The sequence below is a fragment of the Ptiloglossa arizonensis genome, chromosome 3 (genome assembly GCF_051014685.1).
Source record: "Ptiloglossa arizonensis isolate GNS036 chromosome 3, iyPtiAriz1_principal, whole genome shotgun sequence".
NCBI lineage: Eukaryota > Metazoa > Arthropoda > Insecta > Hymenoptera > Colletidae > Ptiloglossa > Ptiloglossa arizonensis.
The window spans coordinates 11706698-11724163 of NC_135050.1; the positions used below are offsets into that span (position 1 = coordinate 11706698).

Below are 17466 nucleotides of genomic sequence, written 5' to 3' on the forward strand. Positions count from 1 at the left end.
CCACGCGGAAACGACATCTTCGGGAAGCGGCTTTTACGGGCGTCGTAAAGCGACGGTTATGCGTAATTCGAGCGCGTCGACGGAATTGATCCAATTGAGGCCGGCCAATTCGAAGCGGTCCAATTTCGGGAGGCCGTATCGCAGATTTCTTATCGCCGCTGTTCGAAAGTGGAATTATTGCGAACGGCCTCGAACGAGTCGAGGGAGAGTTTATAATCCCGGGAACGTACGAAATCGTTCGTGTTTCGAAGTATTCGTGAAGCGTTCGGGAAGCGGTTCGACGTGTCCGGATCGAACGAATAATAAAGGATTCGGGCAACGTTGAGGCAACGAATAAATAAATAAACATCGTGGGACAAATGGCGCGCAAACGGCCCGGTAAAATGTTGGAAAATGTTTAAATACGTCAACAAATTTCGAATAAAATAATAAAACAAATGGAACTCGTAACTCCGGTCTCTCTTTTTACGCATCGCGCGGTTACGACGCGCGGTTCCACCTCGATGCTTCGTTTTATCCGGTTTTTACGTTCTCTATTGTAACTCACGCGCGAACAAAAAAACAAAAAACAAAAAAACAGTTTTCGAATTTTTTTCTATTAATTTACGGATCCCCGGAAACCCCGTAACTTTCGTTCCGAACGTTTTTCGATATCTTCGGCGCGATCGAAGAGACGCGAATAAAACGGTCGAGGTGATTTCCTTCACCCTCCGGTAAGGTCGAAAAAATACCAACGAAACGTCCGGTCGGACCGATGAACCTTTCCACAATGCGTTCGAGAGTTTGCAGTCTTCGCTCGCGAGGCTGGTATAGATACGAGTAAACCGTAACTGCAATATCGCATACGGTTTTAAGGGTTTTGAAATAGGAGCGGGTGTAATAGCGCGGGGCAAACTTTACAAAGTTTTCGGTGGAGTTCGTGGCGCGGGGATGACACGGTGTTTACGAATATGGCTGACACGGAAGATGAGAAACTGTGCGTAGATTAGGGATGCAACGATTCGAACGAACATCGTGTTACAAATTACCGCCAATTAGCGCGCGTTTGCATCGCTCCGGGGTGCGTCGACCGATGCATCGCGAAAACGCGCAAATTCGATCGGTGACACGATAACAATGACCGAAGAAGTTCGTCTTAGTTACCGAACTAATAATTCCAAATATTTTCGAAGAAATAAAGTGCTTTCTACTCTCAAATTTGGAGTAACTCCCTCGCAATCGTGTCTGTAACACTGAGCAACGAACACCGAAGAGGTTGAGTTGAAAATTCGAAATGGTACCCGAGCTATCCAAGAATTCGAAAGTATTGTCTCAGTTGACGATCCAACGACACAAGTATTTTTCAGAAAAATAGTCTTATCTAACCTCCTACCCTCAGCTCTGGAGCTCTGGAGCTCTAGAATAGTTCTCTCGCAGTGGTTTTCATAATACTGAGCAACGAATACCGAAGAAACCGAGACGAAAAATTCGAAATGGTACTCGAGCTATCCAAGAATTCGAAAATATTATCTCAGTTGACGATCCAACGAACACAAATATTTTTCTAAAAAATAGTCTCACCTGACCACCTACCCTCAGCTCTGGACTAGTTCCCTTGCAATCGTTTTCATAATACTGAGCAACGAATACCGAAGAAACCGAGTCGAAAAATTCGAAATGGTACCCGAGCTATCCAAGAATCCGAAAAGATCGTCTAAGTTGACGATCCAACGAACACAAGTATTTTCTCTAAAATAGTCTCACCTAACATCCTACCCTCAGCTCTGAATACTCTGGAGCTCTGGAATAGTTCCCTTACAGTGGTTTTCATAACACTGAACAACGAATACCGAAGAAACCGAGTCGAAAAATTCGAAATGGTACCCAAACTATCCAAGAATCTAAAAAGATCGTCTCAGTTGACGATCCAACGAATACAAGTATTTCTCTAAAAAAAAAAACAGAGTCCCTCCTGACCTCTTACCCACGAATCAGGATTGATTCTTCCACAGTGGTTTTCGGGAGCCCAGAAGAACGTAGGGTCCGAAAAACCGAGTGGAGAACTTCGAAACGGTTCTTCCCGAGTTGTCCCGACTCCGCGTTCGGATCGGCGAAGAAACGAAACACGACAGCGGGGGGTTGCGACCGGTAGGGCAACGTCGTTTTACAACGGCGCGTTGCGAAATCACCGTGCAATTTTCTTTCCGCGAGGGAATCCACGACGGCGTCGTGCAACAACGACGAGGAGCACGGGCACGGCGATGGTTACGGGGGGTAGAAGAGGAGCGACGCGGCGCGGCGCGTTCTCGGCCGGCCACGTGATTGGTCGTAAACGCCAAAAATATGCGCCGATTGGCCGGCCGTCCAGGCACCAGCTTTATGGTAGCGCGCCGGTATGCCGGTCCAGGGTTTTATGGTTAATTTTTGCAATTTTGTAATTGCCTCGTGCCCCCGCGGGCAACTGCAACGCGTTCGTCCCCCACCCGTTCTCTCTCTCTCTTGGTTCTCCATATTCGTACTCGCTCTTTACCGCGCGTTCGTTGCTCCTCGTCTCACGGTGGCTCGTTCTCTATCCATCCAGCGACGAACGTGCAACGGGGAACGCGCGATACCTGGTCTGGCTCTCCGCTCGGTTCCCAGCGACGAATGATTTTCGAGCGGCGGAGCGCGCGGGAACGGGCATCGGTTCGCTATAAATTATTGCGCCGTGGCGTTGTTCCCGAGCCCGGTGCGCTCCCGCTGCGCGTATCGGCCGGGCGTACGGGAACGGTTCGGCCGAAGGTAATTATGGCGAGTCAACGCGGCGCAACACGTGGCCGCTGATTATCGAAATGTCGAGCTGCTTGGCCCGCCGATGGAATCGCGTTTCACGCGCTGCGGTTTCTGCGCGCCGTCGCGCAGTCGAGTCCTACGTCGAGCACGATGCCACGACGAAACGGATTGCAGCCGACCCAACACCACCACCCTTTTTCCTTTCCTTGCCTTTTACCGACCGGAGAAATTCTACCGTTCACCCGCGAACAGATTTACCGATCGTAATATCGCGTCCCAGAGACCGAGTGGAAATTTTATTTAATTTTCCATTTCGTTGGGTGGCCTCTACGGTGGCGCTCGCCTTACGACGGACCGCTCGCATCATCTATTGGGAAATAAAACGTTCGCGTCGCGTCCAGCTGTTCGTACGAGCATTTTAGGATTCGGGGTTAATTCTTTCTTCTCATCGAAGACGAATATCTTGCCCGTTGTGTCTCGAAGGAGGACATTTTTCTCGGAGGTGAGTCGAACAGAAGAATCCATTTGTGAGATATTTTATCGATGGAAGAGGAACGAGAAACGATAAGGAGGGAATGTGTTGCAGTTATTTTTTCAAATTGACTTTCTTGCTTTCATTGTATCTCGTCTGTGATACTTTCGACGAAATAATTCGAAACACTCGTTCTATGTACGGCGTCACGAGAGTCTGTACGGTGAACAGATTTCGTCCCTGATGGGTTGCAAGGAAATCAGTTACGACAATTATGAGACGAGTGTCGCGTATCGTGAATAATCTTTAGGGAAACGCAAAAAGGTTTCCAACCGACGACTTTTATCGTTTCTTCCGGTTGCGTCGATTATCCGCGGTTAGTGTCTTAAAATTTATTTTTCAACGCACCGTTACAACTTCGGTCCGTGTCTCTCGACCGAATCGCTCGATCTCAATTCGAAACGTCCGATTTTTACATTCGTATAGATGAGGTCAAAGAGTATCTAAGTTCTTTGTATCGTTCCTTCTATTTGGAGGTACATTGTCCGTGTATCAAATATTCCACGATAGATACGAGATTATCCCAACGCGTTGTAAATAAAACCGAAATATAATAAACTACTTCCACTTAGAAGTAGATTCGAGCGTCGTTAATATTCGAGAAATATTTGACGGTTGGAAAGGTTTCTTCCAACCATTGGAAATCGATTCTATTTTTAATCGAATACAATTAATAAACCACCGTATTCGGTATCCGACTAAAATCGATTCTATAATACTTAGAAATAACCGTGCGTTACACGATTCGCTAAGATTCAGCCTCTCGAACGAATCTTCGAGAATACGGACAACGCATTCGAGTAAATTCTTTTACCTACCGAGCGGAAATTCGCCCAAAGAGGGACGAAGCCACCCGGCAAGATTTTATGTACTTTACATCTCTTTAAATCTTATTAAATTTTTCTTTCCTCGCTCCCATAAATCTTTCGAAATAATAATCTCCGTAATGAAAAGTTTCCCTCTATCTGTTACGGTTGATGAGATCTATCAAAAAAGGTAAAATATGCATGGTCTTTAAACGGTGATTTCATCTCCCTCGCTCCTGCTCCCGTAGGTCAACGCTCTCCGCGTTACTGGAAACTTTCAACGAAATCGGAATTCTTGTATCGACGAATCGTCGTTTAAATACTGTAAATACTCGGACGCGATGCAACCGGGATCGAGAACAATCTTTATCGCGACAATAAGGTTCTTCGAACCGTTGAAAAATATTTACCGTTCGTTCTTTGACCTCGACACGGTTCGATTCCCATCTAAAACCGTTGGTTCCCAGATCGATACAGATCGACACCGGTTAACCCCTCGTGCCGCGGGTATTTTTTTTTTTTTACACACGCGCGTTTCAATGTCTCCCCGTATGTCTCTTTCTACGCGACTCGAAGCAATCGACGAATCTCGATCGACGATTCGTATACTTCTACGAGCCGAGTAACGTTTACGTGTTTCGATATCGAAACAGAATTACTCGAGAGACTCGTCCGTAGACACACCGGCGATCTTCAACCCTTACGATACCCCTTGAAACATCGCGACGAGTGATATCCGGACGGGTTTCTCATTTCTAGATACTGCTTTTCTCCTCTCAATCGTAATCAATATTGTTGCAAAGTTCAGATTACAATATCTAGTTTATTAGAATATACAGGGATCTCGCGTATCTGGTAGTACAGTAATTGTATACGTAAGAATATAAAGTTCGAAGAAACGCGTGTACAGTGATGCGTCTCGACGCGAACGACGACAGTGTCGCGTGGTCTTTCTGACTCTGGACTTGGAACTCGACTAAAAAGAAAAGTCAAAAGGAAAACGACCAAACCGTTGACCGCGTGGCGGACGACCCTTCAGCGCCAATACGGAGACAGTTCTTAAAACTGACACCGACATCTGTCCCCCTGAAGATCGTTGTTGCATTCGTTCCGACAAATATGTTTTTTCAAAATCACTCGTCGAAATGTTTCCAAGTTCGCGATCCGAGTCACCGTTCGGTTTCGCGCGAGCCACGAACCGCGCGTTCCATCGCAGTGTACTTTCGAGAGAAAACAGAGTGGTATTCGTAGCTACGTCGAGGATCGAGCGAGTTTATAGCGCGTTGAATCGTCGTTTCCCTCGAAGAGCGTTACGACGCCGACGATCCGTCCCGAAACGTCGCGTCGCGCCTCCACGACTGATTAGGAACTATTTATTCGAGCGCGTAGCGCCGGTGCTTTTTAGAAATTCAAGCGTGGATCCACCGGCTGTAGCCAATTTTCCCGGTGCGCCCGTAAAGTAATGATTTCAATTTCGCGAGATCGCTGCCGCCACCGCCAGCTACGTAGGGTTTACCACCCCTCCCCCTCCCAAACCTCCCCCACGCGTCTTCCCTCTCTTGCTCCTCGGCCGGCCCCTTTCTCTACCCCGTGCCCGTTCGAGGATTTGGATTAAGCGACTAAGGAAATTCAATATCAGTGGCTGAGATGGGCACATAAAATTACTGACTGCCACTTCGCCTTAATTTGCGCAGTAAAGTTCCCTCCCCGCTCGTCCCGCTCCCACTCCCTCTTCCAACCCCTTTCGCGCCCGCAGCTCGCGTCTCTCGTCCCCTCTCCTCCGCCGTGCCGCGTTTCCGTGTAAAACTAAGGGATTATGATTCGGTTATTGGCTCCCGGGCGCATTTCGCCGCGTAATTCGACGAAATTTGCTGGGCCGCCGCGGAGAGCTCGACCACCTCCCCTAGCGACCCCCTTTAATAAAATACGAGGCCCCTATTACGTTTCTCGAGCTCGTTCGAAACTCTGCGCGCGAAACGAGGCCCGCTGCTGCAACAGCGATCACGGTGAGTCGGGACGCACGCCTTCTTGGTTTCTCGCGTTCTCCTCGACCGGTGATATCGATGCGAGTGATCGACACTCGAGGTGCAAGGATCTCGGGGGATGAAAGTAATTTGGATTACTCGGGAGAGAAACAGGCGCGAACATCGAGTTACGCGTTTGATTTTCTTGTACGTCGAGAGGGGTCGAAACTGTTGTAAAGTTCAGATTATAATATGCAGTTTATTGTAATATGCAGGGATCTCGCGTATCCAATAGTATAGTTTTTTTAGATATGAAAATACAAAGTCCGAAGAAACAAGTATACAATGATATGCCTTGACGTGAACGACGACAGTGGAAACTCTCGACTTGGAAACTGAATAGAAAAAACCCAAAAGAAAAATAGGCAAACCGTTGACGACCCTTCCACTCCGATACGAAGACAGTCCTTAAAACTGACATCGACCAATCGCTATCGACATCTGCCACTCTTAGGATCATTGTTACATTCATTCCAACGGAAACGTTTAGTTCTTTATCGGTACGATTCCTCGGAACGAGACAATGTATTTCGAGTAGAATTATTCCGTGTCTTGCGCTCGGACGATCGAGACGATGCGACGAGTTGAATTCGAATGACACGGAGTACGAAATACGTGTTCGTAGGTGGAAAGGTTCTTTTCGTTCGGTGAGATCGATACTCGATGTGATCTGTATCGTTTCGAAGCAACGACCCACCTTGCTCGAAAATCGACAACCGTTACGAGGTTACGTTTCAAAAGTACAAGTACGTTTCAACGCTCGCGTGATTTTACAACGAGGACATTGACGTAATTTACAACCGCTGAAATCGCGAGAACGATGAACAATTAACCATTAACGATGAATATATCAATCGGCACACAGTGTCGCGAAAAGTCGAGTAACGCGTTTCGAACAATAATCGGAATTACCCAGCTTGATACCGTAGCGTTTGATGTTTACAAGTCTTTGCGAAACTTTATTCAATATCGCTTCGCGTCGATAGTTTCCTGCACCTCGCCCCGACCTTCGATCTTTATCAAATATTGGAACACAACGGAAGGAGTTCCGCATTGCGCGCTTACTATTTGTCGAACGCGCTAGATTACATTTACTATCTATTGCAAACAATCCGCGGCGCGCAACCCGGGAATCTACTGCTTTTTATCACTCGTTACGGAACGTACTTGGAACTTCGCGCGCAAGTTACGCGAATCAACCTCTTTATAACTGTATACAAATCGGCCTCCTCTCCAAGAATGTCGGAAGCGAGTACTACATAAATTGGAAACTATTACCCAAACACGCCTTGAAATCTGAAAGTCTCGAAACCGAAACCGTGGTTTACTATGTTGCTCCGAGGCGTCGTCTGTGCCCTAATGCCAAATATTTCCTTCGCGATGCTTTCTCGGTACCTATTCCAAAAATCACACGCGAAAATCAGACTTAACGATACAATCGGTCTCAATTGTCGAGAATCTTCACCGTACGATTTTAACTCGTCCATTGCTCGTAAACAATACGCTTCTCTAAATCATTGTTGTATATCTCTATCGTTGCTAGGTTCGAACGATCGACACTTTCTCGAAGAGGAGTGTGAAATATTGCCGAAAAACGATGTTCTTTCTCGCGAGAACGATAAACCGTAACGAACTTTCCGAAAAGTGACTTTCACTTTCGAGATTCACGATCTCTCGACGAATCCCGTGTCAAAACGTCGAGAAGTTGATTTCGGTTCGGGTGACGCGTAAATTTCGACGAAATTTACCTGGTTTCGGCGAATTCGGCAACCCCGACCCTCTCGTTCGACGAAACACGAGGAAAACCGATCGAAAGAGCTGTACGCGCCTACAAACGGAACCAAAGGAACTGGATACCACGGCGTTGGCAGTTTACAAAACGCGATGACGCCACCGCGAAAACCATCCCGGAAAATTTGTCCATAAATTCAAATTTATGACCGAACATCCCCCGCTGGAACGATGCACGCAAGACCGGCCACGTGCGGAACAGAAACATTCCACGGTCGTTGGCTGGAAACTCCCGAAGGCGAGGTGTTCTCCGAAATCCGCGTTTTATTCGCGAGAACCGAGAGGGGTTGCATCTCGCACCCTCTCCGCGTCCAGATCCTGGCATGTGTCACTTCTATCAGTTTATCAGATGCTGAGGGCGGCTGCGACAGCTGTTACCCAAAGGTATGGCAATTTTACAAAGAGGAAGAGGCACGGAGAAAACGGTGCCGGGGTTTGGACGACGAGAAGGGGTGGCGGAACGAAAGGGGGTGGAAGAGAAGAAACACAAACAGACGAGAGAAGAAACAGGGTGGAATAGAGAGCGAAACGGAGCGGGGGACGCGATGGTAGAGAGCAGGATGGACCGGAGGGTTAGAGGAGCGGAGGGGAACTAAGACGACCAATATCTGTCAAACACATATTTTTTCAGATTTATCACGGTCTCGTTCGTGGACCAAACCCAATTTAATTTCCTTACCGCAGCCCACGCCCGGCGATCACCCTCCGCTTCTATCCGCGGCCTCCCGTTTCCACGGCCCCGGATCAATCCAGTGAATTCAGATTATTTGGTTTCGGTTTCGTGGATCGCGCGACCGAAAGTAAAGGGGATCCGTTGCGACCGATGTTTCCCCTACGCGGAATCGTTGTACCGGATTACTTCGAGCGACTTTAACTCGAACCAAGTTTTCGTATCGCTGTCGCGACAAAACGAAATACACGGCCAATTATGGCGTCGAGATCCGAAACAAAATTGCGCGACCCGTTTTCGAATCTTTGGAACGAAACCCTTTCGAGTGTCGTTTATGAAAACGATTTCCAATTTTCCTCCACCGTGATCGTTTCTGTTTTTGTGCGAGAAATTAATTAAATCGGAGTTCGAATCGACTGAATTCAAGCTGCACCCAATGAGACGTCGCTACCGTGTTTAATTAAATTTTAATCGAGGAAAATATAAATTCTACACGATCGGGCGTCGTTTGTCCTTTAAGGTGCGTTCGAAGGATCGAAAGGATCGTTCGGATCCGGTATTTTTCGCGGGTAGGAAAAACGGACTATGGAGGATTCGTGAAACCCAAGAAGCCTGAGGTTCGAGTCGTGGAATTCGTCGCGAGTATCCCCGAACGCGAAACACTGGACACGGAGTTATAGTACCCGGTGAACACGGCACTGGATCCATGAGACACGATATCGGGGATTTTGTATCGGTCGAATTCGAAAAAAAAACGAGTACAAATTCCTGCATACCGTTACGAGTGACTTGGAACCCGCTACGGACGACCCGGAATTCGTGAAACTCGATACGGACGACCCAGGACTCGTGAAACTCAATTCGGACGACTAGAGACTCGTGAAACCTGTTACAATACGGACGATTTGGAACTCGTGCACTCCGATACGAATGACTCGGAATTTATGAAATTCAATATAGACGACCCAGGACTCGTGAAACCCGATACGAACGATTCAACGTTCATGAAATCCGATACGAACGACCCGAGTCTCGTGAAACCCGATACAATATATATAGATGACTTGGGACTCGTGAAACTCCAATACCGGAGAGCAAAGACTCGTGAAACCCGATACTGATGACCCGGGGACTTACGAAACTCAATGCCAACGACCCGGAATACGATACACACGACCCAAAGTTCGTGAAACCCGTAACAAACGATCCAAGACTCGTGAAACATTGATACGAACGACTTGTGATTTGCCAAATTCAAACAGTCCGAGACTTGTGGAACTCGATACCAACGGTACTGTTCCCGTATAGGAATTTTCGTAATTTTTCCACGAATTTCGAGAGTATTAAAGGTTTCGGTAAATCTCGAGGATCTGTTGAAAATCCCTTTTCCTTCTCGGACATTTCACGAGTCAGAAGTCATCGAGGAACCCCTGGTCCGGTGTTCCACAAGGCTCAGGACGTTAATGTTGCGCGTCGCGAGGACTCGCAGTTGCGTTTACCGAATTTCAAGTCGTTTACCGTCGAACCGGTGTATCGCGTCTCGCGACGAATCGAAGGTTGTAGGTTCGCGTCCATCGAGGCAACGATCGTCGAAAATCAGAGCCGTTGGTTTTCTAATTTCGCTTCGTCCGTACGAAACAGATGTCCCTTCGCGACTCGCGGAGCGTTTCGTTCGATTCGAAGGGGCGTCTCTCCGTATGAAAATCGGTCGGTGTTTCACGAAATGCGCATCGAACCCGGCCTCTCTCAGCGTTAAAATCGAATCCATTCAAGGTTCACGATCGTCTTACCCTTCGATCGATTGCGTCGGTGAGAGTCTCGGTGATCATCTGGGCTACGAGGACCGCGCGTTGTTCGTGCACGAACGAAACTAATTAGCGTGTCCCGTAACTAATAAACGTGCGTCGCACTAATTGCATCCACGTCCAATGACACGCTAATTGTAAATCCCTCTAACGACGCTCGAGTGATTTCACGTGATCACCCCCCACCCCACCCCTCCGGGCAAAAAAAAGTCCTCTTTCGTTGTTACCCTCGCTGTTGCAGGCTGACGGAGAGAACGAGATCCTTAACGTGCCTTCATCGAATTAATTTGCCCGGCGACGACAAAGGACCGAAGTCCTTAAAGAGTGAGGACTTCCTCCCTACCCCCGTGCCGTGGCAACCCCTTCTAACCACTGTTTCTCTTTTTCTGCGTCCCCCCTCCCCGATCTCTCTTTCTCTCCGCTTTTCATTCCACCATTCCTTTGCTACCCCTCTGTGTCGCTTAATGCAATTCTCCCCCCTCCCCCACCCTACCACCGCCATCAACCGTCCCCTCTCCTTGCTCTCTCGGCAATACATACCCTCTCCCCTTACCCTCGTTTTACATCTGCCTCCTCGGGAATAACGAAAAGAGATCCTTTCAGCAGATGCAATCCGGCATGACGCTGCTTCTCGGTTGCTCGTGGCTGCCAACATTTGTCGGTTCTCAGCTTACGCGGCTGCGGTTTGCGCGCGAACGCGCGCGCGACACCGAGCGCGCGCCCCGAGTAGGTCGATCTCGACGCCCGAGTTACGTTCGAGACGAGAAACTAACAAGATCGTACATCCTCGACCCGTTGCTACCGTCTATTCGATTTTTCGAAAAAAGAAAACGAAATTTCGAAATATCTTCTTGTCTCTCTTTCCTGTGAAAGAGAACGAGAGAGAGAGAGAGAGAGAGAGGGAGAAAGAGCGGCCGGTAGAGCCTAGGCATTATCGCGAACTTCAAGTCGTTAATTCTCGCTCCATGTACGTGACGCGAATTGCTGAAGTTCGAATATTTACGGCGCGTAAATATGTGCACCGTGTAGAGGCGTTGTACCTAATTCGCCGGTGAAATTTCCCCGCGTGCCTTGGGTTTTGGGAATTATCGTAGGCGAGAACTTTTTCTTACGTACGTTCGATCGGGAGGACTCGTGTCGAGCGTCGTCCAACGAATCAGGACATCAAAGTTCCGAAGACCGGTGAAACCGTTTGGCAAAATTTGAATCGCGTGTCTCGAAAGGTTCGATCATTGCAACTTTACGCATAAGTAAAAAAATACACGTCACGCGCACAATGAATCGCAATCACGAACTACTCGTTTCTGAGTGGGTACGGTCACATTTATCGAGGGACTTTGATCTTCGAGCTTTGGAAATCCTCTCGCGATGAACCTTCTAGTGTTCCAGAATCTACTCGAATACGTACTCGATAGCTATAGAAACGTGGAATTCCTTCGTAACGAAGTATTTCCAGGTCTTTGATAATTCGTTCATCGAGTGTTGTTCTCCACTCGAATTTCCCATAGCGGCACTCGGTAGATCGCGAAACGGGTATCTGGTTATCGACGAACGCAAAAAAGACCGATCACCGACGATCGGGGGTTAATTGTTTGAATGTCACGCACCGATCCGAGATTCCACGAACGGAAATAGACGATCGAGAAGCACGTTAACGGATACGGTGTCACGGTTATCGAGGAACGGGACTTAATCTTCGAGCCTTGTGAATTCTCTCGTCGCTTCGAGGACACGATCGCGATGAAACGAAAGGAACAATGAACATAGAGGAGGAAGGCAATGGTAACGGGCAAAGAAAAGAGAAACAGGGACAAAGGAAGTCGAGGAAATTGAGAGTGTACGGGGAAGAGGGGCGGAGGGGTGGGAAGAAGCGCGGGGGTTGAGGCAAGGAGCTACCACGCGTGCACGTCGAGGGTGCACTCGCGCATCCTGCGGCGTTCGCTTACGAAACAGGAAATAATAGCGCATTAGCGACGGCAGCTGCGATATTATCCCGGATTGAAATGTCATTCAAGAGCCCGTGGAAAATTGCGGAGTGGGGCAAGGAAGGCCGAGGGGGCGCCGTCGAGGGGTGCGAAACCCAAACGATGATTGCGTCTCATTTGAGTAGAAAGTAAGTCGGATCGCGACGATTTGTCGTCGGGAGAAACGTTGATCGCAGGTTGATACTTTTTTTGTCCGCGTTTCGAAAAACGAAAGGAACAACTTTCGCGGCAGGCTCTTCCTCTGGCAATTTTTAAACGCTCGCGATCGTGTTCGATTTCATTGAAATTATCCGCCGGTACTTTTGTAAATATCGTACAGTGAAATCTGTCGGAATTATTTTAGAAAGTCTCGCGCGACGCAACATCGAATCGATCCGGGAGCGATTTTGCATTTCGTGGCGTTGGTTGTCGGTAATTTCGTTTTCGAATTAACGAATCGCAACCGGGCGAATACTTTACTCGAATGAAACACAATATTTGTAGATTTCGTCAGGGAGGATAAAAAACCGAACGCGCGCATACCGTTGTTCGCGGCGCGTTCGTTCCTTTGTTGGGTAAAAAATTTTTTTTCCACTCGCTCGTCGCTCGAAACGTTTCGTTACGCGAATTCGAAATTTTCAATTTTACGTTTCTATGGCTATCGAGTACGTATTCGAGTAGATTCTGGAACACTCGAAGGTTTGTCGCGAGAGAATTTCCCAAGGCTCGAAGATTAAAATCCCTCGATAAATGTGACTCGGAATTAGAAATCATGACTCATAACTCAGAAATCCTTCGATCGTGTATTTTCGCACGTGGAATCTCGAACACGCGCATAAAGCGAATGATCGAACCTTTCGAGACACGCGATTCAAATTTTGCCAAACGGTTTCACCGTTTTCGTTTTCGACGTCGAAAAAAAGATTTCCTTTCGCGTACGTTCGACGATCGGATTTCGTCGCTCTTAATTTCTCCGACGAAAGCTCCTCGAAAGCTCTGGTCCACGAGCTGGCAGCACGCACGTCGAACAGTCTCGTCCGTAATGGTTCGGAGCTGTTAATCTGCACGGTGTACCGATCTATATTACACGATTTACTCGTCGAGTTGCTCGCTCCTTTTACCGAACTATCTACCGTCCGGTCAACGACGGGGCAAGAATGAGACGTGGTCCCGAAGAGGTACGCGAAACGTATTATACGGGTACACCTCGTCGAATTAAGAGCATAAAGCACGCTGGGAAATAGTACCGATCTTACGCGGGGCTACTTAATGGTTAATAATTATCCGCCTCAGCCTCGGGAGCACGTAACGATGTTTATCTTCGAACCCATTCCATTTCGAACTTCTATTACTAAATAAAAGATCCTTTCACCTCGATAACGGGCCGCTCTCGTCCGCTCGCCGCGCGCGCACGCGCTCTTCTCTCTTTCTCTCTCTCTCTCGCTCTCTTTCCCTCTCGTATCGCCTACGAAATTACCGAGTGTATCCGTAAATCCCCGATTCCTACGATTCTTCGTCGTTAATGAGTAATTAGCGCTCGAACGGCAATTAGCGACGAGAGGGACGGGCCCGCGTAGGGGAAAAATATTCTGCAAACTAGCCAGGGCCGAAGGTTTCGTCGCCTCGCGTACGAAGAGCGCGGCCATCGAAACGTCGGGTTCACAATACGGCGAGGAGGTGGAAGGGAGGTGGAGCACGCGACTGTGTGTACGTCGTAATTAGATGGAATCGACGAATTAAAAAGGATTTAAAAAAAAAGAGAGAGAGAGAGAGAGAGAGAGGGCAAAAAGAAAAAAGAAAGTCGAAGGGAGAAAAAGATAGAAAAGACAGGAGAAGGAACGCGGTACAACGAGATGGAGAGGAACAAGAGAAACCAGCGAGCTCTCGCGCAAGCTCGTTCTTGTTTATACGTCGAAAACTCGACTGGTCTTGGCCGGGGTTCGCGCGGCGGCCAGTAACATCGGCCAAAATTTTAATTAATCCGGAGAGCTTATTAGTTCGAGTGCCGACGAGGACCGGCGGGATCGAGGAGGGGCCGAGAACAATTTCCAAGTTGAGCGAGGTGCGCGAGGGATGAAAGGGGCCTTCGTTTCTCCTACGTACAATCGAGCGGGGAACGGCCGCTGAAGAGTAGGAGGGGAGAGGGGTGGGGGTGAGGGGCGGCGGCGAAAAAAAAAAAGAAAAAAAAAAAGGCCTCGGGTAGGAAAAGCGCGTGATACAAAACAGACGTGCCGTGTCCGATAAGCCTCGCTATATTTCCGTTCCTATTACCGCCAACTTTCGAGCACCTTTTCGAGTTCTTTCGGGGGATAACGACGTTGGCTTTTTGCCTGGGGCCGCGGCGGTCATGCGTGATCCTGCGGATACTCTTCGCGTGCGCAGTGTCTGTCTTCTGGAACGCGTTCTGGTACAATTTAGGAATTATACCGGGTGTCTCTGGTGCGACACTTTGCTGCCCACTCGGTGCGAGACACTCGTACCGCGCCTCTATCGCTGCGAAAGTCGCAATGCGATCTCGATGTTCCTTTACCCGGGAGAACGGGCAACGTTTTTGGTCGATGATTTTTCCTTACAAGTGGTTTCGCGAGTCTGTGTTTTTCTACGAGGACCTTGATCGTCCGTGGACAATTCGCACGATTCTTTTTCTCGTTGTCGATTCACCGAATTTACCGATGCTCCGTTTTGTAAGGAAGAGTACGAAGTGCCGAATCGAGTACCGTGAGACACCGTTCGATTTGTACCCAGACACTCGTCCAATCTCGATTTCGACGGTTCATTTGATTCATTTATCGTTCACGGGAACGTACGCTTTCGCAGAGAGGGGAAGAGAACGAGGGGAAAAGTACGTAAATACAAGAACGAGAAACGTAGGAAGAAATAACAAAGACGCAACGGAAAGAGAACAGAGAGGGAGGAGAAAAGCGACGAGAACCAAAGAAAGTTACGACTCTGTTGCAGAGAGCACAGAGCGTTTAAATAAAGGAAACGAATCGCCCCCCAAAAATGAACGACTTTACAAAAAATGTTGGCATTCGTAACAATGCAATCTCTGCAATTGAATTTACCGTAGAGCGTTATGTTCGAAACGTTAAACATTCTTTTTTTTTTTCTTCCACTCTTTTGTTTCGATTCTGCGATAAAGGTTGCTCGTAAATTTTCCCGATATTCGTTCTCGATACCGGCCTTCGAAGTGCATCTCCGTTGTCAAATTCGAAAAGCAGGTTACGACTAATATCCACGAAACATCTTCGCGTTCGTTTTTAACCGATGGATATTCACCGTCTTGCTCGAACACGTTTCAACGATCGATAGAAAACCGAACAACAAAGATCAGGGTACGCGTAACGAAATGCTTTCATTGGTAAAAATGTCTCGGTAACGTGAAATCAATTTTGATCCAACAAAGTTTCGGAATAGGCGAGCACTTAACTTCCAACTTTACAGATTTCTCTGTAAACAGAGGGTTTGGCTCGTATCGATCTTATCGGATAATAGAAACGGTAGCAAAGAAAACACGACCTCGTCGATGTTTGTAGCTGCATCGATTAAAAAAAGAAGTTGAAAAATCGTGGAAATACGAGTTCCTTCGCGAATTTCTTCAAAACGAGCCTCCTTATTGAACGATACATCGTTCATCGAGACGTGCCAATTTCTTTAAGTCACCCTGTACAAACTCGGCCAGAAGCACTGGTCGTGCGTGTGTACGTTCACTCGACGGAACTTAAAAATCGCTTCCCTCGAAAAAAGAAGCCTCTTGTGAAATAATTCTATTCCACTTTTTCGAGTCACTTTTGTTTGGTTTTGTTTCCAAACAGCGCAGCGCCGCGCTCCTTTATTTACGACGGGGACGGGAGGGGCGGGGTTTCGGGGGCGAAACTCTGCAGATAGTAACGGTAGTTTTTTCCCTTGTAATTTTTGGTGCACGTTCCGCGCTACGTGTTGGTACGATATCCATTATCCGGTATCTTGCGTATTATTATTGCCGGTATTACCGAGTCTGACGAGATAAAAGAAAATATTAATGGGGTCCCTACTCGTAGCGTTTATCGATCGTGTGTAGCGTACTAGGTCCATTGTAAATGCTTCCTCGTATGGGTAGCGTCACTGTCAGTATTTCATTTCGATGAAACTTCGTACTGCAATATACGAACCCCGGATGAGTAGTCCCTTTTTATTTAGGACGCATGTCCTGGGGATATATAGTAGATATTCCGTAGCACGGCTATTACAACTTTCTCTCGCGTCGCGCAACGATTGGTCGCTGCATTTTATTTAAAACGGAAACGGAATTTCCACCCCCCCGCTCGCTCGCTCGCTCGCGCCACGGGACTATTGTTTTTACGCGCTGCCAGCGATAATACAATCCGCATACCGTTAGAACGACTTTTATGAAATTTAGCAACGTTTTTAATCGCGTTGTCCGGATCGTCACATCGCGAGATATTTGGGGGGAAAAAAAAAAGAAGAACTTTTTTCTCTCAATTAACCGAATCACGGACACGGGATACTTCCGTTGCACCGTTCTCGATCCCGACGCACGGTTTTCTAAACTTCGCGTACCCGAGATTACTCGAAAATGAATATTTTCGACACGTTCGTCGATTCGATTTATTTTCACCGATACAGTAAAAAAAAAAACACGTCCGACGAACAAACTCTGATTTTCTCTTCGTTACCACAATTGTTCGACTTGTACGAATTTCACGTGTCGTACGACGAATGTTTACGATACACACACGTATATTCGGGAATGTTCGTACATCGTCGATGTTCAGATTTCCGAAAAACGAACACCGTCGTAGCCGATAAACGTAGGATCGCGGAACCGAGATGCAAATCGAGTCTCGCGCGGCCAGGACGAGCGGATACCGACACGTAGGAAGAAAGGTTCGTCGAGGTGGAGAGAACACCGCGGAGCGGCGTCCAGCCTCGAAGAAGTCGAGGATCTCGCGATGACGAAAGACAGGCTCTCGAACGAAGGAAGCCGAGCATGCGAAGCGAGAGAGAGCCGGCCGGCCGGTCGACGATTAACGAGCGTCACATTCGTCAAACCGTGCCCAGAGCCACCGGGTGATACGTGTAACGAGCTAATTAACTTAATTTATCGCCGTTTGACGGAGATC

At 47.9% G+C, this 17466-nt stretch overlaps 1 protein-coding gene across 1 annotated transcript in view; it reads right to left on the reverse strand.

Annotated features, from left to right (window-relative positions):
* Nucleotides 1-17466, reverse strand: part of LOC143144446 (uncharacterized) — a 241881-nt gene that overhangs the window by 139907 nt on the left and 84508 nt on the right. The gene's annotated exons all lie outside the window — the stretch shown is intronic.